This window comes from Budorcas taxicolor, chromosome 2, assembly GCF_023091745.1.
Source record: "Budorcas taxicolor isolate Tak-1 chromosome 2, Takin1.1, whole genome shotgun sequence".
Taxonomy (NCBI): Eukaryota; Metazoa; Chordata; class Mammalia; order Artiodactyla; family Bovidae; genus Budorcas; species Budorcas taxicolor.
The window spans coordinates 26,242,405-26,258,757 of NC_068911.1; positions in this window are offsets into that span (position 1 = coordinate 26,242,405).

The window sequence follows — 16,353 nt, forward strand, 5'->3', positions numbered from 1 at the left end:
GTGTAATCAGTTGGTCACGAGTGACAGGAAACCCAACTCAGACTGGCCTGATACATGAAGGATGGTCGATTTATTGGTACAAGTAATAAAAGCCCAGGGGTTGTTCTAGATTCAGAGTTGAATCTCACTGCCCTGAATTGGGGCACACGCCCATTCTTGAAGCAGTCTCTTTGGCACATGCTGGTTGGCTAGACTCTGCTTGGATGCACATGGCTGACACAGAGGGGTCAATATTGTCTAATCCACATGAGCCCAAACAGGAAGGTAGTTCCCCAAAGAAAATGAAAATATCACCAGACTCATACATTGCTGCTGGGAATGTAAAATGGAGAAACCATTCTGGAAAACAGTTTGGCACTTCCTTAAAAAATTAAACACAGAATTACCACATGGGCCCAGCAATTCCAGTTCTCAGCATGTACTTAACAAAATTGAAAATAGGTTTTCAAATATGAATGGCCATAGTATTACTCACAGTAATACACACACTACTCACAATAGCCCCAGAAGTGGAAACATCATTGAGAAGAGCACCCAGATGACCCCATCCCCACTGTCAAGGTCCCAACCAGCTGTAGCACAACAGCTGGTAGCTGTTGACTGTAGCATAACATGCTCCCTTGGTTGGGAGCTCAGGATCTTCCCAACCCAGGAATCAAACCCACGTCTCCTGCATTGCAAGTGGATGCTTTACTGTCTGAGCCACCAGGAAAGCCCAAGAATACTGGAGTGGGTACCCTTTCCTTTCTCCAGGGGAACGTCCCAACCCAGGAATCAACCTGGGGTCTCCTGCATTGCAGGCTGAGCCTTTACCAGCTGAGCCACCAGGGAAGCCCCCGCCTTTGAAGTTCTGACACTTTGAGCCTCAGGCTTCATCTGCCTCCTGCCACAAGGGATGAGAACTTCTTTGTCTGCAGCCAGAGGGGCTCTTGGCTTTCATTTCTGACCAAGTGCCTGATGCTTGTCCTAGCTGTTTACTTTCTGTAGAAAATCAGTCTTTTAGCAATAGCCACAATCTAGTGATGCTTATAAGTACTCTTCTGTGTCCATCGCTACCTGATACTTTGCTCCTGCTAGTATGTCCCTTCCCCACATACCACTCCCAGTTCACTCCATGGAAGTCTGAACAGTTGGACACTACCTCACACCAGGGACTGTCATTCTGCCCACCTCCACTGAGCCTGGGGGTAAGCCATGGGACAAATAGTGGCCATCAAAGTGGACCACATAGAGCTGAAATGGCCAGACCTTTAGCTCCATATTCCACTCAGTCACTGCTGTGGTGGTGCTGGTGGTGGTTCAGTCACTAAGTCGTGCCCAACTCTTTGCAGCCCCATAGGCTGTAGCCTGCCAGGCTCCTCTGTCCATGAGATTTCCGAGGCAAGAATCACTGGTGTGGGCTCCCTGAAAAGGATGTGACTCAGATTAAGGCAAGTCTCTGCAGCTGAGGCTGACCCTGTGGGAGCTGACAGCTGGAGGCCCCTCCACCCACTTCCTTGAAGCAGCGGACCTGGGTGATACATCTTTGTGTTACCAGATCTGGAATAAAAAAGACATGGGTTCACAATCAAAAAATGGGAGAAGACCTAAATAGATAATTTCTCCAAAGAAGTCATATAGATGGCCAATAGGCACATGAAAAGATGCTCAATACTGCTAATTATCAGAGCAATGTAACCAAAATGACAATGGGTATCACCTCACGCTGGTCAGAATGGTCATAATTAAAAAGTCTACAAATAATAAGTGCCAGATAGAGGATGGAGACAAGGGAACCCTCCTACACTGTAGCTGGGAATGTAAATTGGTGTAGCCAGTATGGAAAACACTATGGAGTTTCCTCAAAAAACTAAAAATAAGAGTTGCATATGATTCAGCAATCCCACTCCTGAGCATATATCCAAACAAAACTATAATTCAAAAAGATACATGCATCCTAATGTTCATAGTGGCACTATTTACAATAGTCAACACAGAAATAATCAAAATGGCCATTGATAGATGAATGGATAAAGAAGATGTGTTTAATATATATATATATATATATATATATATATTATGGAATACTACTCAGGCATAAAAGAGAATGAAATAATGTCATTTGCAGCAACATGGATGGACCTAGAGATTATTATAATAAGCAAAGTAATTTAGACAGAGAAAAACAAGTATCATATGATATTATGTATATGTGGGATCTAAAATGTGATATAAATAAACTTATTTACAACACAGAAGTAGACTCATAGACATAGAAAACAAATTTATGGCTACCAAAGAGGAAAGGTGGAGGGAAGGATAAATTAGGAGTTTGGGATTAGCAGATACAAGCTACTATACATAAAATAAATGAACAACAAGGTCCTACCATATAGCACAGGGAACTTTATTCAATATCCTATAAGAAACTCTAATGAAAAAGAATATATATTCTTATATACATATATATGTAACTGAATCAGTTTGCTGTACACCAGAAACTGACACAACATTGTAAATCAACTACAATTCAATAAAAACAAATTTTCAAAAAGAGATTGGTTCAAGGATTTCCCTGGTGGTCCGGTGCCCAAGACTCTGTGCTCCCAATGCAAGGGGCCCTGGTCAGGGAACTAGATCCCGCATACCACAGCTAAGGCCTGGCACACCCAAATAAGCAAATTAATTAAAATAAATTTAAAAATAACAATCAGGGTGTTTTCTAGGAAAAAAAAAAAAAAGACATTGGTTCAAATCTCACCAGTGCCACCTACTTTGTGACCTCTTGGAAGGGGCTTAACCTCTCTGTTTCGGTTTTCTACTTTGTGATATGGAGATGCAGACCCTTCCAGCTTTGACTAATTCATCAGGCAGCTTTGGGAAATGATGAGTTCTCCAAAGGGGACTTTTCCAGCAAACTAAAACTCATTCTTAAAACAACTGTATCTACTTATTCCACTTTGGGTAGAAATCTTTCTAAACTGTGTTATACATTTTCCTGCTTCCTTTAAGCAGAAGATACTCAAGATTAGTCTTTTCTTGATGACTCTGGGTCATGTGGGCTGCATCAACTTCAGATATTTTTGTCCGCTTTCGTCCTATCTGGGTGTCACTGTGCTAGTCTCTGACAGCCCACGGAGTCCCTCATCTTTTCTAGGTTGTTGCCACTGAGATGCTGTGGGCTGGGAAGCCAGGCAACCAAGCCTGAGAATATTTTGAAGGAGGAGAGAGAGAGAACTTCCCTTAGACTGCAAGACTGTCTAGGACGCCTCCACCTTCTCTCCTTCACTGGGGGGTCAGACTTGCATCCAAGTCTGATGACTTTACCAGCCTTGGCTTCCTTCCTGCTTATTTTTTTTTTCCACACAGGCATTCCTCTAAGAAAATCCTTGTACACTTAATTTATCTTGGCACCTGCTTCTCAAAGGACCCAGAATAATACATATAGTTTAGTCAGACGGCCCTCCCAAAAGTCTGCACTAAGTTATACTCCACCCACGGTGTACAAGAGCCCCTCTTCCCCTGCACTTTTGCCAACACGTTGGTCCTATCTTCAAATTGAACCACCAGTGAGCAGGTGGACACTCCTTCAACTCCCTCGACAGCCCTCAGGGGCACGCTATTGGCAAGGGCATCACTGAGACTGTTTTAATGGCTGGTGACAGAAAACTCAACCCAAACTGTCTTAAACACAAAATAACTTTCATTTACTCATATGCTTGAAAAGTCCAGCCTTATCTGCCTTCAGGCTCAGCTTGATCCAGGAGTTTAAATGGTATCACCACAGGCAATGTCTCCCTGCTCTGCCTCCATTCTGTTGGCTTGATCCTGAAGCTGCACTCTCTCCCCCTGGGGAAGCAAAAATGGCCAGTGTAACTCTAGATCATACACCCTTCAAGAGAAGGAGGGCTGTTTATTCTACAGAGGCCCTAGCAGTCACCTCTTCTTGTCTCATTGGCTGGACCAGGTTACTTGGCCAACTTTTAACCAATCACTCTTGCCAGGAGATTGACTCATTGGAAAAGGCCCTGATGCTGGGAACGGTTGAAGGCAATGGATGAGATGGTTGGATAACATCACTGACTCAATGGACATGAATTTGAGCAGACTCCGGGAGACAGTGAAGAACAGGGAAGCCTAGCGTGCTTGCTGCAGTCCATTGGGTCAGAATGAGTTGGAGATGATTTAGCAGCTGAACAACAACAAACAACTGGCCAGGAAAAGAGTCTGATTGCTTTAGCCAGTCAGGTCTATGCAATCAAGCTGAAGGAAGATGACTTCCCAAAAGGAACTGGAGGTGCTGTTTTCTCAAAAGAGAGTTAATATTGAAAGTCATTTTGAAAATTAAAAAAACTATTACAAAAAGGCAACGAGGAACCAGCTCTAAATTTCACACTGGAGGGAATGCTGAAAACATGGAGGGCTAACCGCAACCTCAGGGCAGTCTTCTCAGAGAAGGACAGGACCAGCCTCTTGCTGCCATCAGGAGTCCTTGGAGGGAGTATTTTCTCCCGTTCTCAGTTATAAGTTTTTTATCTGTATAGCTACAAAAGAATCAGGAGATGTATCAATGGTCAAAATAAACACATGGGGGCATAGTTAAGTGGTTTGCCCAATTTGAAAGATAATAATAATAATAATAAAATTTAAAACCAGGGAAGTCAGCCTTCTGTTATTTGGAAGAAAATTTCAGAGCCAACATCCCACCATCCATCTATTTAAGAAGGCTCCAACCAGCTGGGGATTTTCTTGAGGAAGCCATATCTTCCCTCCCCAATCCTCACAAATATACCATGTTAACAGAAGATTCCAGTGCTTTCCCTTCCAACCCAGGTTTAGCCAAACAGCACTTCCTCCTAGCATCTCCTGAGTGTCAGGTACCTTGGCCATGGAAACTCATTTCTTTCTTTCAACGACTTCACCACAGGGGCTCTCTGCCTGTCGTGGAAAGTGAGAGGGTGAGCGCAGAGTCAGACTTACGGCTCAAATCCCAGTGGGGCCACTTGCAAGGTGTAACCTTGGACAGGCTCCTCCTGCCTTCCACACTGCCAGTTAGGAATCTTGATGCTCCCCGTAAGGTTGTGAGAGTGGAGTGAGAGATTCCGTGTTTGCACGTGGTAGACACTCAGAAAGTGTTCACTCTCATTATTACGGTAGTTGAGGTGTCCTGCTTCATCAGTGAGGACAAGGAAAGAGCATTTAGCTTTCAAGCTGGATGACTTTGCCCCAACATCTTGAGAATGTCTGTGTTGCCACAGCCCCTTCCTTCTGTAATACTCTGTGATCTCTAAGGGATGTTCATTGAATTTATTATCTCTTGGACTTCCCTGGTGGCTCAGATGGTAAAGCGTCTGTCTACAATGCGGGAGACCCGGGTTTGATCCCTGGGTCGGGAAGATCCCCTGGAGAAGGAAATGGCAATCCCTTCCAGTACTACTGCCTGGAAAATCCCATGGATGGAGGAGCCTGGTAGGCTACAGTCCACGGGGTCGCAGAGAGTTGGACACGACCGAGCGACTTCACTTCACTTCCAAGAAAGAAATCTGTCCACTCCCATGAGCAGCCCCAGAATCCTGGTCCTCTTGACACTTGTCGATATCGCTGCTGTAACACAGGGGTCCTGAGCTGTCCAGCTTCCCCTCTGCCACCTGTAGGGGCCTGGGCACACGACTCTGCTGACATCTGGTGTCAAGGCAGCTGCCTGCTCGTCTCGACAGAACCCTCTGGGCAGGCACTTTCCACAATGAGTGAGACTGTGAGCACTCAGCCCCCGTGGGTCCCACTCAGTCCAGTTCTCTTCTCCCTGAACCTCAACCACAAGTGGCACGGACTCAGCTCCACATTTCAGCGAGGGACCCCTGCAGTGGCAGCTGGATCCTCAGCACTGACCACCCACTGTGCCAGGGTGCACCTCCTCTCCCTCAGTTTGCAGGCCCCACAAGCTGAACTGCCTTCTCACTCTCATTTCTAAGACTCACCCTCATAGACCTCCATAAGCTGGGATGGGCAACTTGGGAAACTTTTTTCTTTAGAGAGACAGCCTGAAGTCCTAAATCAGAATGGCCAGATAGCCTAGCCTAGCATGTAAGGAAACATTCAGTTTCATAGTGGAAGAGGAGGTTTTTCTCTTTCTCCTATTGGATGGGATAAAACAAGCATATAGAGACCAGCTACAAGCTAAGTTCCAAGATACTTAACAATAATAATAATTAAACTGGAAGGTCTGTCAGTAACTTACTTTTTCTTTTTAAGACTGAGTTCAAATTCACCCCGATGACAGCAACAGTCACTCTTTGCTCACCTTCCGATGTGCCTTCCCAAGAGGAAAAGGAAGGGCCAGAGTGAGCACAGAGTGAGTGCACGCTGCTCAGCTGGGTCCAACTCTTTGCAACCCCATGGTCTATACAGCCCATGGGATTCTCCAGGCCAGAATACTGGAGTGGGTAGCCTTTCCCTTCTCCAGGGGATCTTCCCAACCCAGGGATCGAACCCAGGTCTCCCGCTCTGCAGGTGGATTCATACCAGCTGAGCCACCAGGGAAGCCCAGTAGGGCAGAGGGTCCTGGGTATTACATGTGACTCTGCATGTCTAGAGAATGTGTAATGAAATGTGAACATCTTCCATCATTGATGGCATCGTAGTATGTTGGATAAACAAGGTTGAAAACCATTGCCCTAAATAAAATAAGGATCAGTTAAATAAGCTATGATATGTGCTCAGTGGAATGCTATGCAGCCTTTATGTACAGATATGAAATATGTTTTAGGCATATTATTGAGTAGTAAAGGTTGCAAGAAAAAGCATAAAATATTATATCATTTATATACCCAGATTATCCTCCACAGAATCATACTTCATATTTCTGCAGACACATACATCAGCAAATAATTAAAAGTCTGGAAAGACACAAAACTGATAAAACTGGGGACTTCAGAGATAGGAGTGATGGTCCCAAGGGAGAGTTTTAGTTTTATCCATAATGTTTTCTTTTTTACAGTGATCACTTATATGTGTATTATGAGGTTAAAATATGTAGGGACTTTTAATATGAAAGAAATTTTAGCCCATTCTCTCTGAAACCTTTAGGACTAGATTGGACTTGGTGACAGTGATTGGGATAAACACAGGTATGTTCAATATACTTATTGCCAAGATGCTTTCAAGAAGGTAAAACCAATTTCCACCCCAATCAGTGGAAAGATGACAAAAATAATAATATTCATTGCTGTTACTGGTTTCAATCGATAGTTCTTTGACAACCACTGAGGGTGAGCATTTTTTCACCGTGCTCTTGGGCATCTTAAACTAAGGGAAAGGGTGCCTTTTTTCCACCTCTTCCTCCCTGGGAAATGCTCAGCTCCCACAGCCCAAGGACTGTTTAATTAACACCTGCCCCCAGGAAACCGAACAAGAACCAGGCACTCAGTGAACTTTCCCTCGGCAGGAACCTATACTTCTCCCCACACCCACTGGAGTCATTGCTAGTCCTCTTACAATAGAAAGACTCCAACAGTAACATTGCCCTGTCAGAGCCAAGTCTTCTAGGGAGCACTGGTCCATATTAATGATACCATATATCCACAGGGGCGAGTCCCCAGCTGCACTGAAATCATGGATGCAGGAGAGAGATGGTGAGAAACCCTGCAGGAGGCCTCGGAGGCTCCAGGTGCGCTGTTCTCCTCCACGTGGGCCCTGGCAACTTGACGTTTGCTGGTACCCAAGCCCCGCTGTGCATCAACACCACCAGTGTCATTAACTCATTATCTTTCATCCATGCAGGCCCGCCCACTGCCAGCCCCAGCCATGGGCCTCGTGAAGGAGGATGTTGTTGCAAAAAGAGCCTCATAATGATAGAGTGGGGAAAACTGTAGGCATGAGAATTTCTCTTAGGAACAGACCTGTCTTTATGTAGGACAACATCTTGATAAATCACTTGGGATGGGATCCAAGGCAACAAAAGAGATGCTCGAACTCCTCCACATTCCGAGTGAATTGGAAATGTATGGCGAGCATTTGTCAAATCTATTTAACTCATTAATGAAGGGATCAGCAGGATGGCAAAATGGGTTCCAAGAGGATAAAAGAAACAAACACACACACACACACCCCACCATATATACACCGACATCCACACACACATTTAGTGTAAAAAAAGAATGCTGAATCAGGGTCCAAGTTAAATATAAAAGTAGTTAATGACCTACAGGGCAATAAAATCTTTAGGCCAAGAATCAACAAACTATAACCTGCTGATCAAATCACACCAACCACCTGTTTTTGTATGCCCACAAGCTAAGAACTTTTTTTTTTATATTTTCAACAGTTAGAAAAATAAAGAAAAATATTTCATAACATGCAAAAATGACATGAAATTTAAATTTCAATGTCTGTAAATATAGTTTTACTGAGACTCAGGCAAGCTTGTTCTTGGCAGAGTTCAGTAGTTGGGGCAGAGACTATATAGCCCACAAAGCCTAGAATGTTTATCCTCTGAGCCTTTACAAGAAAAGCTTACTGACAGGATAATAACATGTCAATCCTTGGGGATTATGTTCTCTGCAGGACAAAAGCCATTTGCACCTTCACAAGACAAAAATTATTTGCACCTTGATCAATTTTCTACATGTTAACATCTAACTTTATCAAATCTGAACCTAATCAATAGCAAAGTCAAACAAAGTGACATCCCCTGGAGAGTCACTTGCAATCATCATGCTTAGGCACGTTGGTCATGTCCAACTCTCTGCAACCCCGTGGACTGGAGCCCACCAGGCTCCTCTGTCCATGGAGTTCTCCAGGCAAGACTATTGGAGTGGGTTGCCATTTACTATTTCAGGGGATCTTCCCAACCCAGGGATCGAACCTGGTTCTCCTGCATCTTTACCACTGAGCCACCTGGGAATCCCTAAAACATGTGCCCAATGTGGGGCTCAACCCACGACCCTGAGATTAAGAGTCTCATTCTCTACCCAACTGAATTATCTGGGTTGAGCCACCTGGGAAACTTCCTGGAGAGTCAGATAACCTTTAATCAGACTGTTTTGATTCTGAAATGTTATATAGTCGGGCTCAGAGGTTAAAGCGTCTGCCTGGAATGTGGGAGACCCGGGTTTGATCCCTGGGTCGGAAAGATCCCCTGGAGAAGGAAATGGCAACCCACTCCAGTACTCTTGCCTGGAGAATCCCATTTAATCAGACTGTTTTAATTTGATTCTGAAATGTTATATAGTCATCTTTATACTTTATTTCAAGCTTTGGGGTATTTGTTCTTAATACTTAAGAAACAAAGATCATTAAGTTATACAAACTCAGTGATCTGAAATGATCAACAATGCTTCCTTCTAGAGAGTTGTCAGAAGTGAAGATCTGAAAGATACTCATGAAACGAGGTGACTTCTCTGAGCAGACAGAGGACAATCGGAACTGCTGGAAATAGGACAGACTGGGGGAAAGGCTGGCATGCTGAGCTACTTTGAAGGTTGATACATGTCAGCCTAGAAGCACGGGGAGTAGGGGAGGGTTGCAGGGGAGGGGACAGAGAGGGGAAAATCCCCAAATGATAGCAAGATGGCTTTGGAGTATGTTGGGGGTTGGGTACGCGCTCGGTCGTTCAGTCATATTCGACTCTCTGCGACCCTATGGACTGTGGCCCGCCAGGTTCCTCTGTTCATGGGAGTCTCCAGGCAAGAATACTGGAGTAGGTTGCCATTTGCTTCTACGGGGCATCTTTGCAGTCCAGGGATCGACCCCATGTCTCCTGCAGCTCCTGCATTGGCAGGCAGGCTCTTGACCTCTGGGCCACCTGGAAAGCCCAGGATTGGGTAGCATTTCATTATTGTTGGTTAGGTGTGTTTATTCTCGAGACCGTCCTAGACTTAACAGCTGCTCTCCAGTAGCCCGGGGACAGTTCACACTCCCCACTACTTATTCCCAGCCACAGACTGCATGCGCTTAGTGGCCCACCCTCCGCACCAGCACTGCCAGCACCACTGGAGTGTGCCAGAAATCAATCCGGGTGGGTTTCTGTTTCAGAAAGATGTATGTGTATTTGAGATATAATTGATACGCTGTCTTAATTCAGGCTACTGTGACAGAACACCAGAGACTGGGTGGCTTACAAACAAAAGAAATTTATTTCCCAGTGTTCTGGAGGCTGTAAAGATCAAGGCACTGGCAGATTCAGTGTCGCGAGGGCCCACATCCTAATTGGACCACTGACTTTTCTTGATGTGTCTTCAAGTGATAGAGAAGGCAAGGAAGCTCTCTGTGGTCTCTTTTATAAGGATGCTAATCCCATTCACGAGGGCTTCATTCTCATGACCTAATCACCTGCTGAAGACTCTACCTCCAAATACCATTACACTGAGATATTGGTGGATTAGGTTTCAACATATGAATCTGAGGAGGGCACATAAACATTTGGGCTTCCCTCATGGCTCAGTAATAATGAATCTGCCTGCCAATGCAGAAGACGTGCGTTCAATCCTTGGGTGGGGAAGATTCCCTGGAAAAAGAATTAGCAACCCCCTCCAGTATTCTTGCCCGGGAAATCCCATGGACAGAGGAGCCTGGTGGGCTACAGTCCATGGGGTCATGAAAGAGTTGGACACAACTTAGCCGCTAAACAACAGCAACAGTCAGTAGATAGAACACATCAGACCATTTGTTTAAAGTGTATAATTCAATGGCTTTTAGAGCATTCACAGATTTGTGCAGCTATCACCAAAATCACTTTTAGAATACTTTACCCTCAAAATGAAACCTCTTAGCCATCACCCTCCAGCACCCCAGCTCTAAGCCAGGTGGTTTTTTTTTTTTAATTGTACGTGAGTCACAAGCTTAAACGTCAAAATATCACGGAGACATTGCCCACGCACGGATCTCACAATTTGCTTCCAACATTGAAGTTTTATCCCACTGGAATGTTCATGCAAACCCCGGATATTTCTCCTGCTTCCAGCTTCCACTCCCCCAACCACCCCCTGTCTTGCTCCTAGCTACCTTTCTGAGATGAGTGGCAGGAGGATGAAGTCACCGTATGGTGCCATCACTCTCCCCAACTTTCTCACTTTTTCCCCCCTGTATCCTATTAGTATAGAAACATCTAAGGGGCATGAAGTTTTGGGGGATTTATGACATAGACATAGACCTGCTGACATAAATATCTCAGAACTTGGCACTTGAGAAACATCAACACCTGTTCACAGAGGGATGGGTAAGAGTCGTCATCATCTACCACCTACTCAAGACCCCAGGCCAGCACCAAGGAGGTACGATTTTTGAGCATCCAAGAATTCGTGCTTGCTTAGGTCACGTTCCTAAAAGCAGGGCCCAAGACAAGGATGTTTGTGAGAGTGATTTATGGACAGAGTGCTTGTAGGAAGATTTGTATGGGAGGAAAATTAACCAAGGGGTTGAAGCATGGCCCCAGCCTGACTCCATGGATAGCTCCAGACAGAAGCTTCTTTGAGGTAAGGAACTGGGCCTCCATAAACCCACACCAGCCAGCCATCAGCTATAGCCCCTTAGTTAGGGAGAGCCTAACTCCCAGGCACCTCCAGAGAGCTAAGGCAGCTCCAGTTACCCATGGCAATTTTTGGAGAAGGTTTTCCACATGAGCCATTAGCAGCAAAAATATATTAGCAAAAGCCATTAACAGCTAAAGTCCCTTGGACTGCAAGGAGATCAAACCAGTCTCTTTCTAAAGGAAATCATCCATGAATAGTCACTGGAAGGACTAACACTGAAGCTGAAGCCCTAATACTTTGGCCACCTGATGCAAAGAGCCACCTTATTGGAAATGACCCTGATGCTGGGGAAAATTGAAGGCAGGAGGAGAAGGGGACGACAGAGGATGAGATGGTTGGATGGCATCACCGACTGGATGGACATGAGTTTGAGCAAACTCCGGGAGACAGTGAAGGACAGGGAAGCCTGGAGTGCTGCAGTCCATGGGGTTGCAGAGTCAGACACGACTGAGTGATTGAACTACATTAGCAGCAACACCTGCAGAGGCTGAATAATGGGTCTGCTGAACAGGTGGCAAAGCTCCTAGGGGATGCGGTGGGGCCCAAGGAGCATCTATGCCTTGCATCTGCTCCGCCAGTTTTCTAGTTATCCTATACACACGCAGCTCCTAAGGGAGCTGAATATGGAACACACAAGAGCAGAACGGAAGTCAAAGTACCCCTTGATTATGAGCTGGACCAATAACCCCTGGCAGAGCTCTATTGGAACTGGGCTAGGAGCCTTCCTTCTCTCCTGAGGTCCAAAGCCAGCCTTCCTAGGCATTCCTGTTAGTACTGCTGCATAACAAAACACTCTGAAACTTAATATTTAAAAAACAACGATCATTTATTTTCTAAGTGGGCATAGTTTGTTTCTGCCCCATGAGGCATCAGCAGGAGTGGCTTGACTGGGGGCTGGAGGATCTTTAAGGTGGCTCACTCACATGGCTGGAAAGCTGGTACTGGCTTTCAGCTGCGCTCGCAGCCAGTACTAAGACTGTATGTCAGTTCCACTCAGTCAGAGGGTCTCCACTGGCCATTTGGACTTTCTCATAGCATGATGGCTGGATTCCAAGAACAAACCTCCTAAAAGACAGGAAATAAAAGCTTCAGGTTTCTTGAGGCTTAGACCTGGAAACTGACACTGTTTCTGTCACATTCTTTGCATTAGGTAGTCACAAAACTTAAAGTCACGGGAAGATGACATACATCCCATCTCCTGATGAGAGAAGTGCCAGACAATCTTGGGACCATATTTTAAATGGCCACGTGAGGTGAGCATGCATAAGGAGTGATGTGTGTTAGTGTTAGTCGCTCAGTTGTGCCCAACTCTTTGCGACCCCACAGACTGTAGCCTGCCAGGCTCCTCTGTCCATGGAATACTCCAAGCAAGAATACTGGAGTGGGTAGCGATTCCCTTCTTCAGGGCATATTCCCTACCCAGGGCTCAAACCCAGGTCTCCTGCATTGCAGGCAGACTCTTTACCATCTGAGCCACCAAGAAGGGGTGATGGCTGGGCCCTAAGGGAAGCCTGGCTCTGTTTACCAATCCCATGTGGACTAGAGAGAAGGCATATTCACATCACTGTCCGTGATGGCTAACTTTATGTGTCAATTTGATACCAGACATTTGGTCGAACATTAGTCTGGGTGTCTCTGGATGATATTAATGTTTGAATCAATAGACTGACTAAAGCAGGTGGCCGTCCCTCATGTGGAAGGGCCTCAGCCAACTCCTTCAGGGCCTGAACAGAACAAAAAGACTGGTCCTCCCCCAGGTAAGAGAGAATTCTTCCTATCTGACTGTCTTTGAGCTGGAACATTGGTTTTTTTAATCTGCCTTTGGACTCAGACTGAAATATCAGCTCTTCCTGGATCTGCAGCTTGCAACTCACCCTCCAAATCTTGGGGTCTCTGTAATCATGTGAGCCAATTCCCTATAATAAATAGATAGGTAGAGAGAGAGATAGGTACCTACATACCTACACACATACATACAAATTAGTTCTCTTTCTCTAGAGAAGCCTGAATAACATACCTCTACTATGTGGGTGGGCCTCATTCAATCAGTTGGCAATTTCCTCCAAAGAAGAGAGAATGGGCTGCCTTTGAACTTGAACTGCAACATCAACTGCTTTTCCCAGGGTCTCCAGTCTGCCAGCCTTTACTGCAGGTTTTGGACTTGCCAGCCTCCACAATCAGATAAGCCAGTTCCTTAAAAACAAACAAACAAACAAATAAAAACCCTCATTCACTCATTCATTTCACTCACACCCTGTGGTTCCATTGCTCTGGAGAAAGAACCCTGATCACACCTTTCAGTGCACAGTGACTGTGGCCACTAGAAATGGACGCCTTGTTATCTGTGTCAGTGAAGCAGTTCATCTTTGAGAAGTAGAAACAGGAAGGGAGTCAGCAAAGAGTCAGGCAAAGGGGTTAAATGTCCACTCTCTTCAAAGGAGAGGGCCACAAGGAGTCATGTCAGGCCCTTCGGAGGTCCTGCAGAGCTCCCACTGGCCAGCAGGGCTGCTCACCATCGCTGCGTGTGGGCCCCTCTTGTTCTCCCATACAGGAGCCCGTCTGGACATTGCACAGCACGACACAGAGGCACAGAAAGAGGCAGAGAGACTGGGTTTCCACAGCCTCGCCTTTCGGACTGTGGGCCTGTCAAGGTGAGAGAAAGCCCCAGAGCGTAGCAGAAGGAGCCTGGGCTGGGAGTCAGAAAGAACCTGTTCTCACCGGGTTCCCCCGCTTAACTAGTTCTGCATCTTTTGCCTATTGCTCAAGCTTCTATCTATTCTCCAATAATAAGGAGATAATGATACTTCCCCCACCTACATCCTGCCTACATCCGGACTTGAGTGTAAATACTAAATGAGTTAACAGAGGTCTGGGAATCTGCACACCAGTCAGGGCTTTAGAGAGGTAAAGCCACCAGAGGTGTGTATCGTAAGGGATTAACACAGGGATCTGAGAGCTGGGCACACAGTCCAGCTACCGGAGGCTGCTGTTTGTGTGTCTTGTGCTGGAACCTGTTTCCACAGGGCGAGCAGGCAGGAAAGGACCGTGTATGTGAAGGGGAGGAGGGCAAGGACCGATAGGAACCTGCGAGGCTGGAGCCCCAAGGACAGGTGGGATCACAGAGGTCTCTCTTGGCCTCAGCGTTTGTGGGGGGTGGGCGGTCCTGCAGGAGCGGCCAGCACTCTTCATCACACAGTTTAACACGCATGAGCTAGGAGGAGGAGATTTGAAAAAGGGAACAGCAAATGAGTGATAGCTGTGCAGACTCCAACCCACACCCCCACCCCCCACCCCCGTCCCCTCTGCACAGGGAGAAGACACCCCACATCCCGTCGCATCTTCCACAAGTGTCTCCACGCTCAGCCAACCAGGGTCTCAGCCAGAAAGGGAGTTCTCAGAAAGGCCATCTCATTGCAGATAACTTGGCACAGTACAAATCCACCACAGTTTGTCAGCTCCAAATTACTGGCCCAGTGAAAGCAGAAAAAACCAAATCACTTCTTCCCAGCAGAGCTAATTTAGCCAGAAGCATATTAGAGCCACCAAACAGCTTTGTACGGCGGAAGTGGTGGCACCATCCTGAAAATTAGACTCATGTGACTTTTACTTATTCTCCAAGCTAAGCTTCAACAGTACCTGAACCAAGAACTTATAGATGTTCAAGATGGATTTAGAAAAGGCAGAGGAACCAGAGATCAAATTATCAACCTCCGTTGCATCATAGAAAAAGCAAGAGAATTCCAGAAAAACATCTACTCTGCTTCATTGACTACGCTAAAGCCTTTGACTGTGTGGATCACAACAAACTGTGGAAAATCCATAAAGAATGGGAATACCAGACCATCTTAGCTGCCTCCTGAGAAATCTGTATGCAGCTCAAGAAGCAATAGTTAGAACCAGACATGGAACAATCAACTGGCTCCAACTTTGGAAAGGAGTTTGTCAAGGCTGTATATTGTCACCCTGCTTATTTAACTTATGTGCAGAGTACATCATGCAAAATGCCGGGCTGAATGAAGCACAGTCTGGAATCAAGATTGCTAGGAGAAATAGCAGTAACCTCAGATAAGCAGATGACACCACCCTTATGGCAGAAAGCAAAGAGAAACTAAAGAGCCTCTTGATGAAGGTGAAAGAGGAGAGTGAAAAAGCTGGCTTAAAACTCAACATTCAAAAAACGAAGATCATGGCATCTGGTCCCATCACTCCGTGGCAAATAGATGGGGAAACAATGGAAACAGTGACAGACTTTATTTTCTGGGGCTCCAAAAATCACTGCAGATGGTGACTGCAGCCATGAAATTAAAAGACGCTTGCTCCTTGGAAGAAAAGCTGTGACCAACCTAGATAGCATATTAAAAAGCAGATATTACTTTGCCAACAAAGGTCCATCTAGTCAAAGCTATGGTTTTTCCAGTAGTCATGTATGGATGTGCGAGTTGGGCCATAAAAAAAGCTGAGCACCAAAGAATGATGCTTTTGAGCTGTGGTGTTGGAGAAAACTCTTGAGGGTCTCCTGGACTGCAAGGAGATCAAACAGTTCAATCCTAAAGGAAATCAGTCCTAAATATTCATTGAAAGGACTGATGTTGAAGCTGAAATTTCAATACTTTGGCCACCTGATGTGAAGAGCCTACTGATTGGAAAAGACCCTGATGCTGGGAAAGATTGAAGGCAAGAGGAGAAGGGGGATGACAGAGGATGAGATGGTTGGGTGGCATCACTGACTCAGTGGACATGAGTTTAAGTGGGACTTGGTGATGGACAGAGAAGCCTGGTGTGCTGCAGTCCATGGAGTTACAAAGAGTCGGACACGACTGAGCAACTGAACTGACTGCCGTTTACT